Here is an 8,030-nt window from a genome sequence, read left to right on the forward strand (position 1 = left end):
TACTAACCCTTCTGCCACTGGAAACAATTTCTCCTTATTTACTCTATCACCACCCGTCATGGTTTTGAACACCTCTATCAAATCTCCCCTTAAGGTTTTCTGCTCCAAGGATATCAACCCCAGCTACTTTAATCTCTCCACGAAACTGACGTCTTTCATCCCTGGTACCATGATAATAAATCTCCTCTGCACGCTCTCTAAGCCCTTGACACAATATTCCAGCTTAAGTTCTTTGCTTTTGCACTCTATACTTCTATGTATAAAGCCAAGAATCCCGTATGCTTTTTTGACAGCTTTCCCAACTTCTTCCGCTACCTTCAAAGATTTGTGTACGCATACCGCTAGCTCTCTCTGATCCTGTACCCCTTTTAAAATTTTACCATTGACTTTATATTGCGTCTCCTCATTCTTCCTACACAAATGAATGAATTCACATTTCCCTGTGTTAAATTTAATCAGCCACGTATTTGCCGATTTCTCCTTCCGAATGTGAATTATTCCAGTTCCATGTAATTTCAAATCGCACAAGGTGTAACAAACACAAAGGTAAACAACGGCTTCAGAATATTAGAACAGGAATAACGTCAGTGTCAAAATGTTTATTTCTTTCCTGCTAAATTATCTGATGTTTGTATTGAAGAAACAGTTAACAATGTGTGATATAAATTAGATTAAAGCTTTCTCTTTAAGATATTCTCACGTAAGTGCACCTGGTAGAGAAGGCTCAAATACACCACAGTGCGCTAACATCTTTGAGTACGTCATAAAAAGTTACTTCATTGTAAAGATAATATATCATCATGCTACTTTCTCTAGGAATGTAGCTGAATTTCTGCGGATTGATCTCTAAGTGTGTGAGGATTGTCGTTATATATTGCACAGTTAGAACAGCATTGTCTTTAGAGGGGGCGCAAATAGCGATTAAAGTTGCTTTCTATCTGACATGTGTAAAAGGAAAGAACAAAAATATGTACCTTGCGAATTTGTGAAAAATAATGAGATCTTTACGCTGTTTACACAATTATAAATTTCAACACATTAATGTACTTATTAATAAATCCGGTGCATGATGTGCAACATCACACGAGAGTTCGATTCTGTTAGCCAATGTCCCCTTCTCCAGTTTGGAAGTCTTGTGACGTGGAGGCCTGCTCATAGATGCTAAATTGGGGTTCAGAATGTCAGCGGTCATTTGCATAATTAACAAACACGTGGTAATACGTCCTCATTCTTAACATGGAGAAGACAAGGCTAGCCTGGTAAACATTAATAACTTCTGCCTGCAATCTGCCGAGGTTTCTGAGCCGAACTGAATTCATGATGTCTGAGTGGGTGCGGATCATCACATCGCTGATAATTTGCGCAGTTTGTAAGTATTCAGCAAACGTTTCATTACAGCCGTTGTGATTAATCTTTTGTTGTATCTTATATATATAAACGAGTCGATCTGTCTGTCTGTCCTTCTGTCCTCGGGTGTGCGTCTATCCGGCTATGTGCTCGAAAGTTATAGAGCCTACCTACGCGCCCGTTACCTCCGAAGAAAGCTTATGGTTCCGGGACGGTCGTAAGCATATTTACTTTTCGGTCGGACAAAAATTGTTCGCGCCTTATGCAAAAAACCTTCAAAATTAAACTCATTATCTGCTACTTAGCATTGATTGACTGACGTCAAGTTTCCACCAATCCTGTGCCGTCACGATTGACCAATCCTACTGTACGGTCCCGTGATGGTTGGCCAATCGGTGTGTGTGTGTGTGGGCGGGACTAATCATTTTCATCTCAGGGATGTGGCAGCCATTGTTTCACTGCCATTACTTCAGCTTCCAGCTCAAACTACGTTGATCATCCAGCTTTGAAAAAGTTAGTATCTCTTTTAAAAATAACATAAGTTTTACCAAAAACGTTTTAGAAGTACTTTCACTTTCATCTTTCAAGGTATTAAAAGGTAGAAATGTTGCCCGGCAGCAGATTCATAAAGGGACAGAGATAGGGCCCAAAAGCCTGGGACTCGATTTAAAATGTTGCCCGGCAGCAGATTCACAGAGGGACACAGAGAGGCCCCAAAGCCTGGCACTCGATTTAAACCGCCCGGCCCAAAACAGCCCTGGCAATGCCGGGCTCCCCCAGCTAGTAGAGATATAAAGTGACGATATTAATCATATGACGCCCAGCCTCTAATATTGCTTCATCTTTTTATAGGTTCAAACGCGCAGATTACATTAACTCAACCATAATCATTATCCATCGCGCCGCAAGGAACGGTTAAAATAAGTTGCAGCGTGTCTGGGGGTAGTTTGGGAAACTCTTACATAGGATGGTACCAGCAGAAACCCGGGAATGCTCCTCGATTATTATTCTATCATGATCTTAACAGTGAAGGCAAGGGTTCCGGGATTCCTGGTCGATTCTCTGGAAGGAGTCAATCGTCAACCAACGCCGCATATTTAACCATCAGCGGGGTTCAACCCGAGGACGACGCCGATTATTATTGTGGTTGGCGGAAGTCCGGCGTATTATACTTCGGTGGAGGCACCAAGCTGACTTTTCTGAGTAAGTAGCTTTTACTAGATTGGTTCTGTACAATTGCTATTGCATTTTTAAAATTTTATGCAATAGTCAAATACATTCTCACTTGAATTATTAATGTAATAATTTGAGGCAGATGAAACAATTGGTGCTGTAGGTTACAACCAAGGTTTAAACAGTGTGATTGGTTTATTAGGGACTTAGAACAATCACATTTTCAAATCTTAAGGGAAACGATGTGTTAATTCTATGATTAGTTTCACCTTTCAATCAGAGATAGTTAACAATAGAAATGGTTCGTAGATTGTAAAAATTGGTGTTAAAAACATCATTAAAAGTGTCGCACGAACAGCAAGTATACAAAAACAGAGAGTCAAACAGACGGAGAGATAAAGAGTAAGAGAGAGACAGAGAGAAAGACAGAGAAATAGAGAGGGGTAGACAGATACAGAGAGCGAGAAAAAGTAAAACCATATCGGTGTCTCCCTTAACTGCTGATGGGCTGAGAAATTTTAACAGATGTTAATTTCATATGAGGAGAGTAATAATCACCAGGAGCTTGTCTAATATCCCCAGATAACACCGAGCTCAAGACATACTTTCGATAACAGGTACTGTTTCTCACCAGGAGAAAGGTTCGCTATTTGTCATGAACTTCTTTCATAAAGAGAGGGTTTGTGATTGTATTACATATAGAGCTCAGAGAGAAAACTCTTCGATACGTTAATCTGAAGTTGGCAACTTTACTTTCATTTTACTAGTTAGATCTTAGATATATAAATGTCTGGTGGGAATTCACGGTTGCGAATTTATAAAGAATTTGAGTGCAAGTATCTTCTGCTTCTTAGGGAATCCCTTGGAACCAAGGATGACTTGCTTCCACATTAAAAATGAGTTCTCAGGTTACTGATGAGTTCAATGCAGGACCGGCAGACTCTGTCACAGTTGGGGCAGACGGTGGTTGAAGGGGTGGGTAGGTGGGCTGCTTGGGTTGACATGCGCTCCTTGCGCTGTCTGTGCTTGGCTTCCCTCGCTCCCAGTGAAGAGACTCGAGGTGTTCGGCGCTTTCCCGGATGCTTCTCCTCCACTTTGTGCAGTCTTGGGCCAGGGATTCCCAGGTATCAGCGGGGATGTTGCACTTTTTCATGGAGGCTTTGAGGGTGTCCTGAAGCGTTTCCTCCGCCCACCTCAGGCTCTCTTGCCGTATCGGAGCTCCGAGTAGAGCGCTTGTTATGGGAGTCTTGTATCGGGCGTGTGGACGATATTACCCGTCCATCGGAGCTGATCGAGCGTGGTCAAAGCTTTGATGCTGGAGATGTTGGTCTGAGCGAGAACACTGACGTTGGTGCGCCTATCCTGCCAATGGATTCGCAGGATCTTGCGGAGGCAGCGTTGGTGGTACCTCTTCAGTGCAAGTTTGTACAGGTACATGCAATGCCTGATATGGGAGGTTGGATTGACGCCCATTAAGACCGTAAAGCTGTAAACAACAATACTGTTGGAAACATCTATTTTCTACCTTCCACGTAATATTTGGTATCAGGGTCAGAAAATGATTTTGATTTCAACCAAAAGTTACTGGTCTGTATGCAAATATTAGCATGATAAACACAAAGGCATAGCATTTCCACTGAGTTTTCTCCCGGATTTCCAGCGGGACCATTGGAGTAAACCCGGCAGAAATGGTGTAAAATATATTTTTTCCAGTTTTACATATTGTTAATGTAATATTCAACAAGGTAGCAAACATTTTACTGCTCTGTATGTGAACATAATCCTCGAGTCCTTTTACATCCACATGTTAGTCAATATTTAAAAATGATTATTCTTCTGAAATGAATCGTTGTGTGGCAGTTATTAAATCTTAATTTGACCCCTGTGTGGGAAGATTTCCTCTCTGTACTATATGTAAGGAAATAGTAAATCCCTTTGCAAAGAAAGGATTTTGGTGTGATACTGGGAAAACTGATTTTAGTTTTGTTCCATAGAAAGATGTCAAAGTGACAATAATGGTCTGGCCACTGGATTCAAAGATGTGATTAGTTCTATATTACGCTGCTGTGATTTAAGGAACAAAATGAAAGAAGGAACTTGCATTTATATAGCGCCTTTCATGACCTCAGGGAAATGCTTTACAGCAAATAAAATACTTTTGCAGTGTAGTCACTGTTGTAATTTGGAAAAGTAGCAGCCGCTTTGGGCACAGCAAGGCCCCACAAATTGCAATGTGATAATGACCAGATAATCTGATTCACTGATGTTGATTGAGGGATAAATATTGGCCAGGATACCAAGGAGAACTCTCCTGCTCTTCGAAATAGTGCCACAGGGTCTTTTACAGCCACCTGCGACGGCTGCTTAACAACAGTTTAACGTCTCATCCAAAAGACTGCATCTCGGCCAATGCATCTCTCACTCTGTACTGCACTGGAGTGACAGCCTAGTCTTGTGGGACTTGAACCCACAACCTAGTGGCTCAGCGGCGGAGAGTGCTATCACTGAGCATGGAGTTGCATTGTTAGTGTGTGCAATGTATATTATACGGCTGCAGAATCTTTCATTAATAAACACAATCCTTTTCATTACAGCCAGAGAGTCGTCCAGCCCTTCTGTGTCGCTTCTCCCGCCAGCGTCCGATCAGATCTCTGCAGCAAAGGCGGCGGCCCTGGTGTGTTTGGTGAATAACTTTTTTTCGGGGTCAGTGGAAATTTCGTGGAGCGTAGACAGCCAGATCACAGACACTGGTATCCAGACAACTCGGACTGTACGGGACACCGACCAGACGTACAGTGTGAGCAGTTACCTGACCCTGTCCGCCACCGAGTGGAACTCACACGAAGTGTACACCTGCGGGGTTACACATGAGTCTCTCGGGTCTCAACTCACGCAAAGCATCAAGAGATCAGGCTGCGAGTGAAAGAGAAAACCCGCCCACTCGGTGCAAACTATTATTCATCGCACGTTTATGGTCGAATTCGGGGTTTAGTTATTGACAATGCATTTCTTTCTATTTTCATGCGCCTGACCTATAATAGTGATTTAAATCTATTCACATTGTGGCAGACACCTTTAACCTTGTAATTGTGACGTAGAAGCATTTGGTTAATAAAGAATGATATACATGTGTTATGCGGTGTGTTTTGAGTGAGTGTTGGGGATAAGCGATTCAATTTAGCACTGAAAGCCATTGATAACATTTATAGCTTTGTAAATGCATTGCGCTCATGAACCCCATCTTTTACATCCAATTTGACTTGATGTACATTCGTTATTACATTTCAGTAAATAACTAGCGCAAGCAGAAATCGAATATCGGAATAATTTAGTCCTCACCGTCTTCAGAAATTTAACTTCAAAACCTTTTTTTTTAATTAACAGTGACTTTTGATTTAATTACTGTAGTGTATGTACCTTTAAGAGGAACTATGTTTTTGAAGCCCCTGCATACTGTAGTACCAGTAGTAACCACTCGGGTATATAAGCCTGTGTAGCGTCTTGTGTAGTTAGTTCACCTCCAGACTTTGTTCAGTAAACACTTGTTAAATCAACTACTGCATTCAGTGTCTTCATTAACACACGGATCTAACAGTGGTGACGAGTTAGAAATGAACTTACCCGCAATTCGGCAGCACCTCAAGGGGATCGATTCCTCAGACGAAGGTCGAAGCCAGAAGCAAGAAAAAAACCAAAAAACTGTGGTTTCACCAGCTAAACAGGCTGGTGGCAGGTAGTGCACTGATCCTTCCTGGGCTGCGGCGGGCTAGAGCGCGATCGGGTGGCTCAGCAACGGGGGCCAGATAGCGAGTCGGGAAGCAGAAGCGCGGCCGGTGCTGCAAAGCAGGTCGGCGTTCGGACCGAGCAGAGGGAGGGGAAAGTCCCAGAGGGTCCGCTCCACGATGGGAACGGTTCTCCAAGTAATGGAGAAACTATTGAAAAGATTTAAAAAAAAATAGAAATACCGCGAAAAGCTGCAGGTCGCAACGGGAACCGCGGAGAACAGCGTTGGCAGCAGCGGCAGCGACGGGAAAGCACGGGAGGCACCATCTTGACTCGGCGGGAAGAAAGAAAAGCACGGAAGCGCCATTTTGATCCATCGGGGACAGAGGAAAAGCGCGGGAAGCGCCATTTTAGATTTTCAAGATGCCGAAGACTGGCAATATTACTGCTTTCGATAGTGATATAGAAGATTGGACCACATATGTGGAAAGAGTGGAGGTATATTGCAAGGCGAATGAAGTAGCGGATGATAAAAAGGCATCGGTACTTCTAAATCTGATGGGCACAAGGACATACGGGCTGTTACGAAACTTGATCACTCCAGCCAAACCGATGGACAAGAATTTTGAGGAGATTGTTGATACCTTACAGGAGCACTTAAACCCAACACCGCTGCTGATAGCGGAACGATTCAAATTCTTCAGGAGGAATCAGCACAAGAATGAAAGTAACGCTGATTACCTCACCGAATTACGAAAGCTGTCAAAGCACTGCCAATTCGGGGCAGGACTGGCAGATTCTCTACGAGACAAATTCGTCTGTGGTCTCCTAAGCGAAGGAACACAGTAAAGACTACTTTCTGAGAAAGATTTAACACTGGACAAGGCTTTCAGTGTGGCTGTATCATACGAAGCAGCAGCAAGAGGAGCTGCAGAGATACAGCAAAAGCCACAGGACTTCGGCACCCATGAAATGACACGGGGCTTCGAGAGATGTTATCGCTGCGGCAGATCCACCCATGACCAGAAGGACTGCTGGTTCAAGGACAAAGCATGCAGGCAATGCGGAAAGATGGGACACATTGCACGTGTATGCAGATCTGGAACAAAATCCGCTGACAGTAAAAAGGTCAATAAGGAAAAGTACAGAAAGGTACAAATGATGACGGACATTAGCTCCGAAGACCAGAAGAGCGATAGCGACTCCGGAAACAAGAGACTAAGCTGTCTCAAATTACATAATGTAATTGCCAAAGAAGATTACCAGACCATTTGGGTTACCCTCACGATAGCGGGGTCCCCAGTCAAAATGGAGCTAGATACAGGATCAGCTCTGACCATCATGAGTCGATGGGATTACGAGCGGCTATTTCCGCATATACCTTTGAAAGACACATCCATTATCTTGAAGACATATACGGGGCAGAAAGTATACCCCAAAGGGAAAATAAGGGTGCCTGTTGTATACAATGGCAAGGAAATACAGAAGTTGTATTTATACGTTCTGCAAGATGGTGGTCCACCGTTGTTGGGACGTGAATGGATCAGAAAGATACGTTTAGACTGGCACTCCATTCAGGCACTGACGGTGACCAGTAAGAAAAAAAATGATGATGACGTCATACCTGGACGATTAAAAGAAATCTTGGCTAACGCCAAAGAAGTGTTTCAACAGGAACTAGGAACCATGAAAGGCACCACCGCCTCAATAAACGTGGAAGATGCAGCAATTCTCAAGTTTTTTAAGGCAAGGCCAGTGCCATACGCAATTCGTCCAGCCGTCGAGGC

At 43.3% G+C, this 8,030-nt stretch overlaps 1 pseudogene; it reads left to right on the forward strand.

The window, feature by feature from the left end:
* Positions 1–1,317: 1,317 nt before the first annotated feature.
* LOC147104574 (immunoglobulin lambda-1 light chain-like) lies at positions 1,318–5,454 on the forward strand (annotated as a pseudogene).
* Positions 5,455–8,030: the final 2,576 nt, after the last annotated feature.

This window comes from Somniosus microcephalus, chromosome 19, assembly GCF_052327205.1.
Source record: "Somniosus microcephalus isolate GS21.2 chromosome 19, FLI_Smic_1.0, whole genome shotgun sequence".
NCBI lineage: Eukaryota > Metazoa > Chordata > Chondrichthyes > Squaliformes > Somniosidae > Somniosus > Somniosus microcephalus.